The following is a 14,823-nucleotide window of genomic DNA, read 5'->3' as shown; positions in this document are numbered from 1 at the left end:
GCAAAACCGTTCTATAGTGAGTAACTTTTTTGTGGAAGGAAGATCCTATAGTGAGCAATCGTTTCACCTATGAGCGTAACGTGAGCGTAACGTGAGCGTCACCTCTTACTTCGTTTTGTATAAGGAGATGTATAAGGAGATTTTAGGTGACGGGAGAACGTTAAAGAGGTTGTCGATAGAATCTACAAAAAATATGTTTTATTGGTTTGACTATGTTGTTGTGTCGACATAATTTAGGTAGCACTGTAAGTAGTTTTCGTTAAGTATAAAACACTCATTAGCTAGGGAGTGCCCAAGCGGGGCACTCACAACAGGATATATAAGTGTGCACGTGGTGGGTATCGCTCTTCTCTTCTGTTGTAACGTGAGAGCGGTAACAAGTACAATAAAATACCGTTTCTCGAAAAGTGGTGTCTTAATATAACATGGCGATCCTGCCAACTCAAAGTGTGCTTCGTACCGTGCTATACAATATAAAAAAGTGCAGTGAATAATAGTTACAATTTTGGTCGACTCTACCAAATAATCACGCATGACTACACGAAAAAGCTACGTAAAATAGCTGTATTAATGCACCGAGCAATACGTGCAATACAAGCGTACAAGCCTCACCTACACATTGCGTGACGACAAACGACACCCAAAACCGAGCATCACCATTACCATTGGGTAACACCAGAAAAAATCACCAAATCAGAAGAGAATTATCTGCGCTGACCGACAAACCAAATCAGCACAACGAGCAGCACCTGTAACTAAATACAGCTACAGCAGCGTGCCGACCGCCATCGCACTAACCAACGGAACACGGGACGTCAGGGCATCGAACTTCGCCATCGCAACGATCGAAAAAAAAGTGACATCAAGGCACCGTGCTCCAAAAGCGTGCTAATAACGAAAATACAACATCCGAGAACATCCTTGCACCGAGCGAAGAAGAAATCCAGCATCCGAGAGCATCATCGCGCCGAACAACAGAACGCGTTACATCGAGAGCAAGCTGCGCCAGCGCGTTGAACGAGAGAGCCACACCAGCCCACGCAAACAATGAGACCCCAAATTTTGAGTGATTCAGGCCGAGGGGTATGAGGAAGCTTGAGGAAGCAAGGAGAAACGCGCTGCGGTGCGAGAGCGCTTTGCTTTTTGAGTGCGCTTGTCACTAACACAAAACGAAACCAGCGTATTGGAACAAGCCGTGTTCGATTGTGTGCGTGCGTCGACGGCTATTTCAGCTGGAGAACTCGTTTTTTATTTGCACCCAATTATTGCCGGTCAGTCTGTCTCATTCTTACTACCACATTTGACTTCATACAAAGTGGCAAAGTTTGACGTTTCGAATGTTGATGTTTTTAATCTCCTTGATTCTGCGTGATAATGTGTACAAAAACTTGTTATAGTGAAGTGTATTAATGTGTTTAGTGTTACTTCGACGTGCACAGTTAATTTCAATATGAAAAGTGTTGGAAAACAAAGTGTTGTAGTGATATTTATGCCTGTTTGTATCTCGGCCAAAGAGGTAAACATCATGTTAACAAAGTCAACAAAAAGGTAAATAACAACAACATGCATCGAGGTATATGCTCTTTTTGCAAATGTAAAAGAATTATGCCATATGCAAATATTATGTTAGATTTGTGACAAAAGTGTTTTTACTATTATTTACCCGAGTTATTCCATTTCCCTCCCCCGCCTATCCACTTGTGTACCGGTAAAATAATAAAAATCGTGGCATATCGTTGTGCATATAATGTGTTTTATGTTTATATAGTTTAATATGCGGCTAGTTAATTTCGCTGCCGTGGTTAGCATACCGGACATGCAGATTATGGGGTTGCGGACGCCAAACGAAATCCGGGATGCAGCAATAACCGGGATCGCACGTGTACATCTTGGCTGGTCCGTCTTGGCTTTGTGATGAGCGGGTCGATCCGAACTTACCGAGTCAGAGTCATCCGTAAGTGACCAGTAGTCGTTCGGGTCGACCCGCAAGGTACAAGTAGGTAAAGTAGGCCCAAGCACCGGGTCGGAAATGCTTATACTTTTACGTACCTACTGATAATTCGTGTTGGCCCAAACTCGCTGCACCCACAGGTCGAATTTGATTCCTAAAGTGATCTAGCAACCCTTACTGCAACCATGGTTCGGGATCGATTCCGTCAGACTCCGGATCGTATCGTAAAATTAATTGTGTGTCCCACCCCAAGTATAGCTGAACCCACGAGAGCAGTAAAGGACAGTTAACACTTTTGTTAATGCCCGCCTGGCTGGAGGAATTCAAGCGAGACCACAATGCAATGCATAAATTATAATATGACATAACATAAACGATTAAATTTTATTATTATATTTATTTTATTAATTAATTAATTATTTAATTAATTAAGCCTGTCTCGTGGTACAGTCGTCAACTCGTACGACTTAACAACATGTTCGTCATGGGTTCAAGCCCCAAATAGACCGTGCCACCATACGTAACACTGACTATCCTGCTATGGGGGGTTATCCAAAAGTCACTGAAAGCCAACACGACAAGTGGTACAGCCAGGCTTTGATCGACACCGGTTGTTGAGTCAAAAGAAAAAAAATTAAAATAGTTCGATCTGGACCAGTCATAAGGTAAACTTTTAATAAACAATTTTAAATTTAACAAACCCTGTTTTCCATACAAACGCATGCTTTTAAATTGAACTGTCAACCAAGTATCAAGTGTTCAATTAAAAAGCATGCCAACGAATAAGCGTTGAACTACAGTCAGAATTCAATAGTTTGTATCAGACTCCCGGTTTTTTTTTAATTTCACAAAAATTTCATGGCCTGCCGAGAATAATTTCATTTTTTTGTATGGAAAAACGTGCCAACTAAAAAGCACATACTCAATAGTTGGCATGGAATCGAAGTTCAACTAATGAGTTCAGATTGTTCTGTTAATTTGTTGTTTTGATCAAATAGCCATTGCCCAAGAGAAAGTTAATAATAATTTTCTTTACCTGTGTACCTGGCCTGCATAATTGTGTTGCTAAAAATCAAAGTATTACCCTGGTTTAAACAAGGATTCAATGGGTAAATATCTAAACATTACACCTGCTAGTGTTTATCCTGTTACATAAGTACCTTAAAATAAAGGTACTAAATAGTCCTTTACATAAGAAAATAGAAAATCCTACCTCTTTTCTGTCTTATGAAAACCCGCGCAATTTATGTTATATATGTATATATATATATACCCACGAGTTATATATATAAATATATATATATATATATATATATATATATATATATATATATATATATATACATATATATATATATATATATATATATATATATAAGGGGGTAACATGTAACTAATAATTGTATTATTGTTATATTATTGCAGATCACAGTCCGTTGCATAAATTTATTTGTTTGTATACGGTTTACTTATACAAAAAATATAAAAATCCAATGAAATGCATTCACTTCCTTATACATCACAGATAGTTTTTCAAATACTTCCCGACAGTTTCTTCTAACAAAATGTTTGTATTTATGTTAGAAACTTACAGCCACAAAATTACTTTTAAAGCGTAGCAACCGCGTCTTAATCTCCTAATTTTACAGATGTTAGTATCATGTTATGAAGCATTTAAGTAGTTCTTTGATTGCTTATTTAAAGTTAATATATATTTGTGTATGTTAAGGCAAGAATTCATAATATTTATCATAATAGTTCATATTAGCTATGTCATAAAAAAACATTACTTATAATAATATGTACATGTTATAATGATAGTAGTGCAGTGCATAATTTTTCGACTAGATTTCAAATAAACTTTGGTATAAATATGAACATCTTATAATAACGCTACTTAAGCTCATAATGATAAGACTAAAGTTGAATTATACATTAATTTAAAAATATTCATATGTACATATGTGACAGCTTATAGACTTTTAGAAATGCATAACATATGTATACAGGTAAACTATCTAGGTAACTACTAGGTAAACAAAAAGGTCATCGACTTCTATCCCCAAGTGATTTTTTCCGACAGCCCTAAGCAAACGTAATACATGCCGGTAATTACAAAACGGTATTTTTTTCCAGATGACCCTTTCCAACTGCAAGAAGCGAAAAATGCTCTATCAAAAAGGATATCCAAAGCCTCATTCAACCTATTGAATGCATCCTGACTTGTAATATCAGCATCGATTCTTTGTACATAACAAAAAAAAAAAGAATTCATTATTTTCCAACTTAGCTTCCAGCTCATCTAGCTGCTGCACGTTGGACACTACAGTAATATTAAATGTATTTACATTCCTTCGAAGTCCTTTCATAGGATTCATTGTTAAGGAAAGTCCATCTAACAGAGCAAGTATTTGAGCATTTCGAGCATCCTGTCTAATAAGCAGCTTTCGGCAAAGCGGACAGCAGCAAGACGGGTGGCTTTCTTCTTGCGGCTGTGTTGCAGCAGAAGCATCATCGCTGGAAACTTCCATCATTGATACAGCTGATGTTGGCTTGAGAACATCTGCGCTGACAATCCTTGCTTGCGAGCGTGTCGCAGCAGAAAAACCACCTCCGGATGCTGCAATGACAGTTGCAGACGACGATAACCGTTGTCCTGCGGAGCATTTAGCCATTCCTGGCGGTTTTGCTGCAGCAGCGACAACACCTCCAGATGCTGTCACCACCGCTGAAGACGACGTCAACTGTTGCAATCCAGCATCAACAACATTTCCTGGCGGGCGTTCCGTAGCAACAACAACGCCACTGGAAGTTGCTTTTGGTGATGTAGACGGCAACAGTTGTCCTCCGGCGGCAGCGGCAACACTCTCGGCTGTCTCCACCGTTGCAGCCGACGGAAGCCGTTGTCCTTCAGCATGAACAGCAGCGACATCACCACTGGATGCTGTACCCACCGTTGCAGTCGACGGCAACCGTTGTCCTCTGGCGTGTACAACACTTCCTGGCGGACGTGCAGTAACAGGAACAACACCGCTGGAAGTTGCGTTTGTTGATTCAGACGGCAACCGTTGACCTCCGGAGGCAGCGACAACACTCCTAGATGCTGTCACCACCGTTGCAGCCGACGGCAGCCGTTGTCCTCCAACATGAACAGCAGCGACAACACCACTGGATGCTGTCCCCACCGTTGCAGCCGACGGCAACCGTTGTGCTCCGGCATGCACAACACATCCTGGCGGGAGTGACACAACAACACTATCCGGACTAGAGGATGCCATCACCAATAAAGATGATGGAATTTGCTGTCCACCGGGGCAAACAACTGTACCAGCTGGCATCATCGTCGAAGATGTATTTGGCTGCTGCATTGCAACACAAGTAACGTTTCTTGACAAACGTGCAAGTGCAGCAGCAACATCATCGGAAACGTTCAACGCCGACGACGGAACAGATGATATTGGTGGCTGTTCATTGGGGGCAGTATGAAACGTAACTGCAGAAACATTACCGCCGGAAGATGTCAACGTGTATGATGCAGCAGAAGATGTTGTTAGCTGATTCTCCACGGTACTAACTACTGGAAGCACTTGTACACACGTAGGATTTCGCACAACTTCTTCACTGCAAAACATACCAACATCATCTGGATCTTCCGGACGCGCTTGCTTTGTCGGTATAGACATGATGTTGCTAGAGCAAAATAGGTACGTTTTTATTTACTTTTTACATTAACTTCCCTCTAAATATGTTTAACTTACTTTTACTCTTTTAATTGTAGAGATTTCGATAAAGCGACGTAGAGAAAACTGTGAATAAAAGCGACGTAGAGAAAACTGTGAATAAAACGCTGAAAAAATTGCTTGTTGTTCACGACATGAAAATTGAACTGTGAATGTTTACCGCTGTCAATAAAAATAAACAACAATGGCACCGCGTTGAAATGTCAAGCACACTGCTAAGCATCCCGTCCGGCAAAATGAGCGTATTTTTTGAGTGATTTGAGTGACGCTGTCGAAATACAGTGCCCCTTCGACGAATGAGTTACACCCTCGCGCGAGCCCTCCCCCTCCCCACCCGTAACGCACGGTGCGCTCTGCAGTTCTCAATGTGTTTGTGTTCTTTCGAGCCATGCTACGAACACATGTAAAGATAGTTGTTTCTTTCGTTTTTCGTTTTCTTTCATGCACTTATTCTAAAACTAAACACAAACACTGTCATTTTTTATTACATTAAACACTTTATTGAAACATAAAGTACACACTAAAGTACACATTTAGAATCCAATGACGTCATACCGGGTCGAGCCAGGCTGCGGGAAACTTGTCGACAATCTGCGTTGACTCTGTTCAGCAAATTCTTACCTGTCGATCCACGCACTGCATGTGCGTCTGTGCACACTGTTTATTCACTGCACACTTCACCAAAACACACCGGCGCACGAGACTTAGAACGAAATGCGCATCAACGCACAAACACTGCGCGCGGGACTTAGAACAAAACACGCACAACCATCTCCGGCAAAGCGTCGCGCTGTACTGTTGGTTTTGTACGCGTAGGAGGGGGGACATACGGAGCGATGGTTCGATGCTGTAGTGTAAGCGAGACAACACGATGTGACGAGCAGCTCCAAGTTGGGCTCGCTGAAAGAAGACACACACATTCACAGACGGCTCGTCAAAGCACGGTATTTGTATTGGTGTTAGTGAAGCGCGCGTGTAAAACAGAATGCGAACTCTCATCGCAGCGCGTCTCCGTGCTTCCTCAAGCTCCCTCATACCCCTCGGCCTGAATCACTCAAAATTTTGGTCTCATTGTTTGCGTGGGCGCGAGGGTGTAACTCATTCCTCCAAGAGTAACCACGTGATGGAACGTTCGAACGTGATGAGTTCTTATCAGTTTTTTGGGTTTTCACAATTCTAACAAAAAAAAAATAAAATAAATTAATAATAAATTTAAATATTTTTCATCATATGTTTTTTTCACCATGCGATATAAGTGTTTACAGTGCGTAAAAATAATAATAAAAAAAAATATATATATATATATATATATATATATATATATATATATATATATATATATATATATATATATCTATATATATATATATATATATATATATATATATATATATATATATATATATATATATATATATATATATATATAATACAATTTTTTTTCCTTATCATGTAAAGTGCATTCATGTAAAGTGTCATATAAAGTGAATTACCTGTTATCTTATTGTTAACAAAGTCAAGTTATCTTATTGTTAACAAAGTCATCTCATGTTAACAAAGTCAACAAAAAGGTAAATAACAACAACATGCATCGAGGTATATGCTCTTTTTGCAAATGTAAAAGAATTATGCCATATGCAAATATTATGTTAGATTTGTGACAAAAGTGTTTTTACTATTATTTACCTGAGTTATTCTATTTCCCTCCCCCGCCTATCCACTTGTGTACCGGTAAAATAATAAAAATCGTGGCATATCGTTGTGCATATAATGTGTTTTATGTTTATATAGTTTAATATGCGGCTAGTTAATTTCGCTGCCGTGGTTAGCATACCGGACATGCAGATTATGGGGTTGCGGACGCCAAACGAAATCCGGGATGCAGCAATAACCGGGATCGCACGTGTACATCTTGGCTGGTCCGTCTTGGCTTTGTGATGAGCGGGTCGATCCGAACTTACCGAGTCAGAGTCATCCGTAAGTGACCAGTAGTCGTTCGGGTCGACCCGGAAGGTACAAGTAGGTAAAGTAGGCCCAAGCACCGGGTCGGAAATGCTTATACTTTTACGTACCTACTGATAATTCGTGTTGGCCCAAACTCGCTGCACCCACAGGTCGAATTTGATTCCTAAAGTGATCTAGCAACCCTTACTGCAACCATGGTTCGGGATCGATTCCGTCAGACTCCGGATCGTATCGTAAAATTAATTGTGTGTCCCACCCCAAGTATAGCTGAACCCACGAGAGCAGTAAAGGACAGTTAACACTTTTGTTAATGCCCGCCTGGCTGGAGGAATTCAAGCGAGACCACAATGCAATGCATAAATTATAATATGACATAACATAAACGATTAAATTTTATTATTATATTTATTTTATTAATTAATTAATTATTTAATTAATTAAGCCTGTCTCGTGGTACAGTCGTCAACTCGTACGACTTAACAACATGTTCGTCATGGGTTCAAGCCCCAAATAGACCGTGCCACCATACGTAACACTGACTATCCTGCTATGGGGGGTTATCCAAAAGTCACTGAAAGCCAACACGACAAGTGGTACAGCCAGGCTTTGATCGACACCGGTTGTTGAGTCAAAAGAAAAAAAATTAAAATAGTTCGATCTGGACCAGTCATAAGGTAAACTTTTAATAAACAATTTTAAATTTAACAAACCCTGTTTTCCATACAAACGCATGCTTTTAAATTGAACTGTCAACCAAGTATCAAGTGTTCAATTAAAAAGCATGCCAACGAATAAGCGTTGAACTACAGTCAGAATTCAATAGTTTGTATCAGACTCCCGGTTTTTTTTTAATTTCACAAAAATTTCATGGCCTGCCGAGAATAATTTCATTTTTTTGTATGGAAAAACGTGCCAACTAAAAAGCACATACTCAATAGTTGGCATGGAATCGAAGTTCAACTAATGAGTTCAGATTGTTCTGTTAATTTGTTGTTTTGATCAAATAGCCATTGCCCAAGAGAAAGTTAATAATAATTTTCTTTACCTGTGTACCTGGCCTGCATAATTGTGTTGCTAAAAATCAAAGTATTACCCTGGTTTAAACAAGGATTCAATGGGTAAATATCTAAACATTACACCTGCTAGTGTTTATCCTGTTACATAAGTACCTTAAAATAAAGGTACTAAATAGTCCTTTACATAAGAAAATAGAAAATCCTACCTCTTTTCTGTCTTATAAAAACCCGCGCAATTTATGTTATATATGTATATATATATATATACCCACGAGTTATATATATAAATATATATATATATATATATATATATATATATATATATATATATATATATATATATACATATATATATATATATATATATATATATATATATATATTAAGGTGTAACATGTAACTAATAATTGTATTATTGTTATATTATTGCAGATCACAGTCCGTTGCATAAATTTATTTGTTTGTATACGGTTTACTTATACAAAAAATATAAAAATCCAATGAAATGCATTCACTTCCTTATACATCACAGATAGTTTTTCAAATACTTCCCGACAGTTTCTTCTAACAAAATGTTTGTATTTATGTTAGAAACTTACAGCCACAAAATTACTTTTAAAGCGTAGCAACCGCGTCTTAATCTCCTAATTTTACAGATGTTAGTATCATGTTATGAAGCATTTAAGTAGTTCTTTGATTGCTTATTTAAAGTTAATATATATTTGTGTATGTTAAGGCAAGAATTCATAATATTTATCATAATAGTTCATATTAGCTATGTCATAAAAAACATTACTTATAATAATATGTACATGTTATAATGATAGTAGTGCAGTGCATAATTTTTCGACTAGATTTCAAATAAACTTTGGTATAAATATGAACATCTTATAATAACGCTACTTAAGCTCATAATGATAAGACTAAAGTTGAATTATACATTAATTTAAAAATATTCATATGTACATATGTGCCAGCTTATAGACTTTTAGAAATGCATAACATATGTATACAGGTAAACTATCTAGGTAACTACTAGGTAAACAAAAAGGTCATCGACTTCTATCCCCAAGTGATTTTTTCCGACAGCCCTAAGCAAACGTAATACATGCCGGTAATTACAAAACGGTATTTTTTTCCAGATGACCCTTTCCAACTGCAAGAAGCGAAAAATGCTCTATCAAAAAGGATATCCAAAGCCTCATTCAACCTATTGAATGCATCCTGACTTGTAATATCAGCATCGATTCTTTGTACATAACAAAAAAAAAGAATTCATTATTTTCCAACTTAGCTTCCAGCTCATCTAGCTGCTGCACGTTGGACACTACAGTAATATTAAATGTATTTACATTCCTTCGAAGTCCTTTCATAGGATTCATTGTTAAGGAAAGTCCATCTAACAGAGCAAGTATTTGAGCATTTCGAGCATCCTGTCTAATAAGCAGCTTTCGGCAAAGCGGACAGCAGCAAGACGGGTGGCTTTCTTCTTGCGGCTGTGTTGCAGCAGAAGCATCATCGCTGGAAACTTCCATCATTGATACAGCTGATGTTGGCTTGAGAACATCTGCGCTGACAATCCTTGCTTGCGAGCGTGTCGCAGCAGAAAAACCACCTCCGGATGCTGCAATGACAGTTGCAGACGACGATAACCGTTGTCCTGCGGAGCATTTAGCCATTCCTGGCGGTTTTGCTGCAGCAGCGACAACACCTCCAGATGCTGTCACCACCGCTGAAGACGACGTCAACTGTTGCAATCCAGCATCAACAACATTTCCTGGCGGGCGTTCCGTAGCAACAACAACGCCACTGGAAGTTGCTTTTGGTGATGTAGACGGCAACAGTTGTCCTCCGGCGGCAGCGGCAACACTCTCGGCTGTCTCCACCGTTGCAGCCGACGGAAGCCGTTGTCCTTCAGCATGAACAGCAGCGACATCACCACTGGATGCTGTACCCACCGTTGCAGTCGACGGCAACCGTTGTCCTCTGGCGTGTACAACACTTCCTGGCGGACGTGCAGTAACAGGAACAACACCGCTGGAAGTTGCGTTTGTTGATTCAGACGGCAACCGTTGACCTCCGGAGGCAGCGACAACACTCCTAGATGCTGTCACCACCGTTGCAGCCGACGGCAGCCGTTGTCCTCCAACATGAACAGCAGCGACAACACCACTGGATGCTGTCCCCACCGTTGCAGCCGACGGCAACCGTTGTGCTCCGGCATGCACAACACATCCTGGCGGGAGTGACACAACAACACTATCCGGACTAGAGGATGCCATCACCAATAAAGATGATGGAATTTGCTGTCCACCGGGGCAAACAACTGTACCAGCTGGCATCATCGTCGAAGATGTATTTGGCTGCTGCATTGCAACACAAGTAACGTTTCTTGACAAACGTGCAAGTGCAGCAGCAACATCATCGGAAACGTTCAACGCCGACGACGGAACAGATGATATTGGTGGCTGTTCATTGGGGGCAGTATGAAACGTAACTGCAGAAACATTACCGCCGGAAGATGTCAACGTGTATGATGCAGCAGAAGATGTTGTTAGCTGATTCTCCACGGTACTAACTACTGGAAGCACTTGTACACACGTAGGATTTCGCACAACTTCTTCACTGCAAAACATACCAACATCATCTGGATCTTCCGGACGCGCTTGCTTTGTCGGTATAGACATGATGTTGCTAGAGCAAAATAGGTACGTTTTTATTTACTTTTTACATTAACTTCCCTCTAAATATGTTTAACTTACTTTTACTCTTTTAATTGTAGAGATTTCGATAAAGCGACGTAGAGAAAACTGTGAATAAAAGCGACGTAGAGAAAACTGTGAATAAAACGCTGAAAAAATTGCTTGTTGTTCACGACATGAAAATTGAACTGTGAATGTTTACCGCTGTCAATAAAAATAAACAACAATGGCACCGCGTTGAAATGTCAAGCACACTGCTAAGCATCCCGTCCGGCAAAATGAGCGTATTTTTTGAGTGATTTGAGTGACGCTGTCGAAATACAGTGCCCCTTCGACGAATGAGTTACACCCTCGCGCGAGCCCTCCCCCTCCCCACCCGTAACGCACGGTGCGCTCTGCAGTTCTCAATGTGTTTGTGTTCTTTCGAGCCATGCTACGAACACATGTAAAGATAGTTGTTTCTTTCGTTTTTCGTTTTCTTTCATGCACTTATTCTAAAACTAAACACAAACACTGTCATTTTTTATTACATTAAACACTTTATTGAAACATAAAGTACACACTAAAGTACACATTTAGAATCCAATGACGTCATACCGGGTCGAGCCAGGCTGCGGGAAACTTGTCGACAATCTGCGTTGACTCTGTTCAGCAAATTCTTACCTGTCGATCCACGCACTGCATGTGCGTCTGTGCACACTGTTTATTCACTGCACACTTCACCAAAACACACCGGCGCACGAGACTTAGAACGAAATGCGCATCAACGCACAAACACTGCGCGCGGGACTTAGAACAAAACGCGCACAACCATCTCCGACAAAGCGTCGCGCTGTACTGTTGGTGTTGTACGCGTAGGAGGGGGGACATACGGAGCGATGGTTCGATGCTGTAGTGTAAGCGAGACAACACGATGTGACGAGCAGCTCCAAGTTGAGCTCGCTGAAAGAAGACACACACATTCACAGACGGCTCGTCAAAGCACGGTATTTGTATTGGTGTTAGTGAAGCGCGCGTGTAAAACAGAATGCGAACTCTCATCGCAGCGCGTCTCCGTGCTTCCTCAAGCTCCCTCATACCCCTCGGCCTGAATCACTCAAAATTTTGGTCTCATTGTTTGCGTGGGCGCGAGGGTGTAACTCATTCCTCCAAGAGTAACCACGTGACCCGTCCGGCAAAATGAGTGTATTTTATGAGTGATTTGAGTACCGTCCCCCGTTAGCAGTTACTCTTGGAGGAATGAGTTACACCCTCGCGCGAGCCCTCCCCCTCCCCACCCGTAACGCACGGTGCGCTCTGCAGTTCTCAATGTGTTTGTGTTCTTTCGAGCCATGCTACCAACACATGTAAAGATAGTTGTTTCTTTCGTTTTTCGTTTTCTTTCATGCACTTATTCTAAAACTAAACACAAACACTGTCATTTTTTATTACATTAAACACTTTATTGAAACATAAAGTACACACTAAAGTACACATTCAGAATCCTTCATACTCACGAATGACGTCATACCGGGTCGAGCCAGGCTGCGGGAAACTTGTCGACAATCTGCGTTGCCTCTGTTCATCAAATTCTTACCTGTCGATGCCCGCACTGCATGTGCGTCTGTGCACACTGTTTATTCACTGCACACTTCATCAAAACAAACCGGCGCACGAGACTTTCAACGAAATGCGCATCAACGCACAAACACTGCGCGCGGGACTTAGAACGAAACGCGCACAACCATCTCCGGCAAAGCGTCGCGCTGTACTGGTGGTGTTGTACGCGTAGGAGGGGGGACATACGGAGCGATGTTTCGATGCTGTAGTGTAAGCGAGACAACACGATGTGACGAGCAGCTCCAAGTTGAGCTCGCTGAAAGAAGACACACACACATTCACAGACGGCTCGCCAAAGCACGGTATTTGTATTGGTGTTAGTGAAGCGCGCGTGTAAAACAGAATGCGAACTCTCATCGCAGCGCGTTTCTCCGTGCTTCCTCAAGCTTCCTCATACCCCTCGGCCTGAATCACTCAAAATTTGGGGTCTCATTGTTTGCGTGGGATGGAACGTTCGAACGTGATGAGTTCTTATCAGTTTTTTGGGTTTTCACAATTCTAACAAAAAAAAAATAAAATAAAATAATAATAAATTAAAATATTTTTCATCATATGTTTTTTTTCACCATGCGATATAAGTGTTTACAATGCGTAAAAATAATAATAATAATAAAAATATATATATATATATATCTATATATATATATATATATATATATATATATATATATATATATATATATATATATATAATACAATTTTTTTTCCTTATCATGTAAAGTGCATTCATGTAAAGTGTCATATAAAGTGAATTACCTGTTATCTTATTAATAATATTTTCTTTCCAAATGGTGTCTGAATAACTATTAAATTTTTTAAGTTCCTGTATACCTGCTACTAGTTCATACTTTTACGCATATTGTTAAATTTAATTTTCCCGCTAAATGAAAAAAAAATCATTACCAGCTACTAGCACCCCTGCAACTAGAACTACTAGGAATAAAACTAATAGTACCCCTGCGATTAAAACCAATACAAATAAAACTACTGGTATCCCTGCAAATAAAACCATTATAAACGAAACCATTACAAAAGTAACCTGCAGTGAACCTTGCACAATGGCAGTCAAGTTGGATATTAGTTTAGCACTAAAACTGGTCAAACCTATCGATGGTACCAATACGCTATTAAATCCATATATTGAAAGTGTTGAACTACTTTTAGATTATGCTGAAAAAGTGCCTGAAGTGGACATCGTTAAATTTATGAAAACCACATTGATTGGTACTGCTCATGGAGTCATAGACACAGCATGCAATGTAAAAGAAGCTTTCAGTCTTCTTCGTACACGATTCAGCGTGCACTTAACGCCGCTAGCTGTAGAAAAAGAATTAACCGTGCTGAAACAAGGCTCAAAAACTATTTCCGAAGTTGGGAAGGAGTTAGAAAAAATGGCAGCTAAATTATCCGCAGCTCATGTAGCTGTAGGAACTTTTTCTACGGAATTTGCCGCACATAGCATTGTCAATCCAATTATAGTACGCGCCTTTACGCAAGGTTTAAATGAAGCTAACACAAGATTTTTCTTGCAAGCACGCAATCCGCTTACACTTTGCAAAGCCATATCAGATGCTTTAGAATGTGAACCGATTGTAGAGCGATCAACGGCTCTTTGGTATCAAACCCCGCGTCCATCGCAACGCTATACGAGACGCCCCCAAAACTCATACTACCCTAGGCAATCGTATAACCCAGCATATAGAGGTAGACCATACCAGCGATATTCTAGTAATCAAGGTTATGAAAACCAGCCACGAAATATTAAAAATAACAATCAACGTGGATAAAGGAGCAGAAATTATTCGAACAGCCACTTTCAACAGCGAATGCCAAGCGCAACATCAACTGAG

The 14,823-nt window shown here is 40.1% G+C and overlaps 2 long non-coding RNA genes across 2 annotated transcripts; both read left to right on the top strand.

Moving 5' to 3' along the window:
* Positions 1–2,834: 2,834 nt before the first annotated feature.
* LOC120904467 lies at positions 2,835–5,825 on the top strand. The gene is made up of 3 exons (XR_005739762.1): positions 2,835–3,060; positions 4,312–5,655; positions 5,730–5,825. It is a non-coding gene; the product is annotated as an uncharacterized LOC120904467 (long non-coding RNA).
* A 2,723-nt stretch (positions 5,826–8,548) lies between these two features.
* Positions 8,549–11,550, top strand: LOC120904488. The gene is made up of 3 exons (XR_005739771.1): positions 8,549–8,774; positions 10,037–11,380; positions 11,455–11,550. It is a non-coding gene; the product is annotated as an uncharacterized LOC120904488 (long non-coding RNA).
* Positions 11,551–14,823: the final 3,273 nt, after the last annotated feature.

The sequence above is a fragment of the Anopheles arabiensis genome, chromosome 3 (genome assembly GCF_016920715.1).
Source record: "Anopheles arabiensis isolate DONGOLA chromosome 3, AaraD3, whole genome shotgun sequence".
NCBI lineage: Eukaryota > Metazoa > Arthropoda > Insecta > Diptera > Culicidae > Anopheles > Anopheles arabiensis.
The sequence above is the reverse complement of the archived record's forward strand: the minus strand, read 5'-3'. Positions and strand labels throughout refer to the sequence as shown.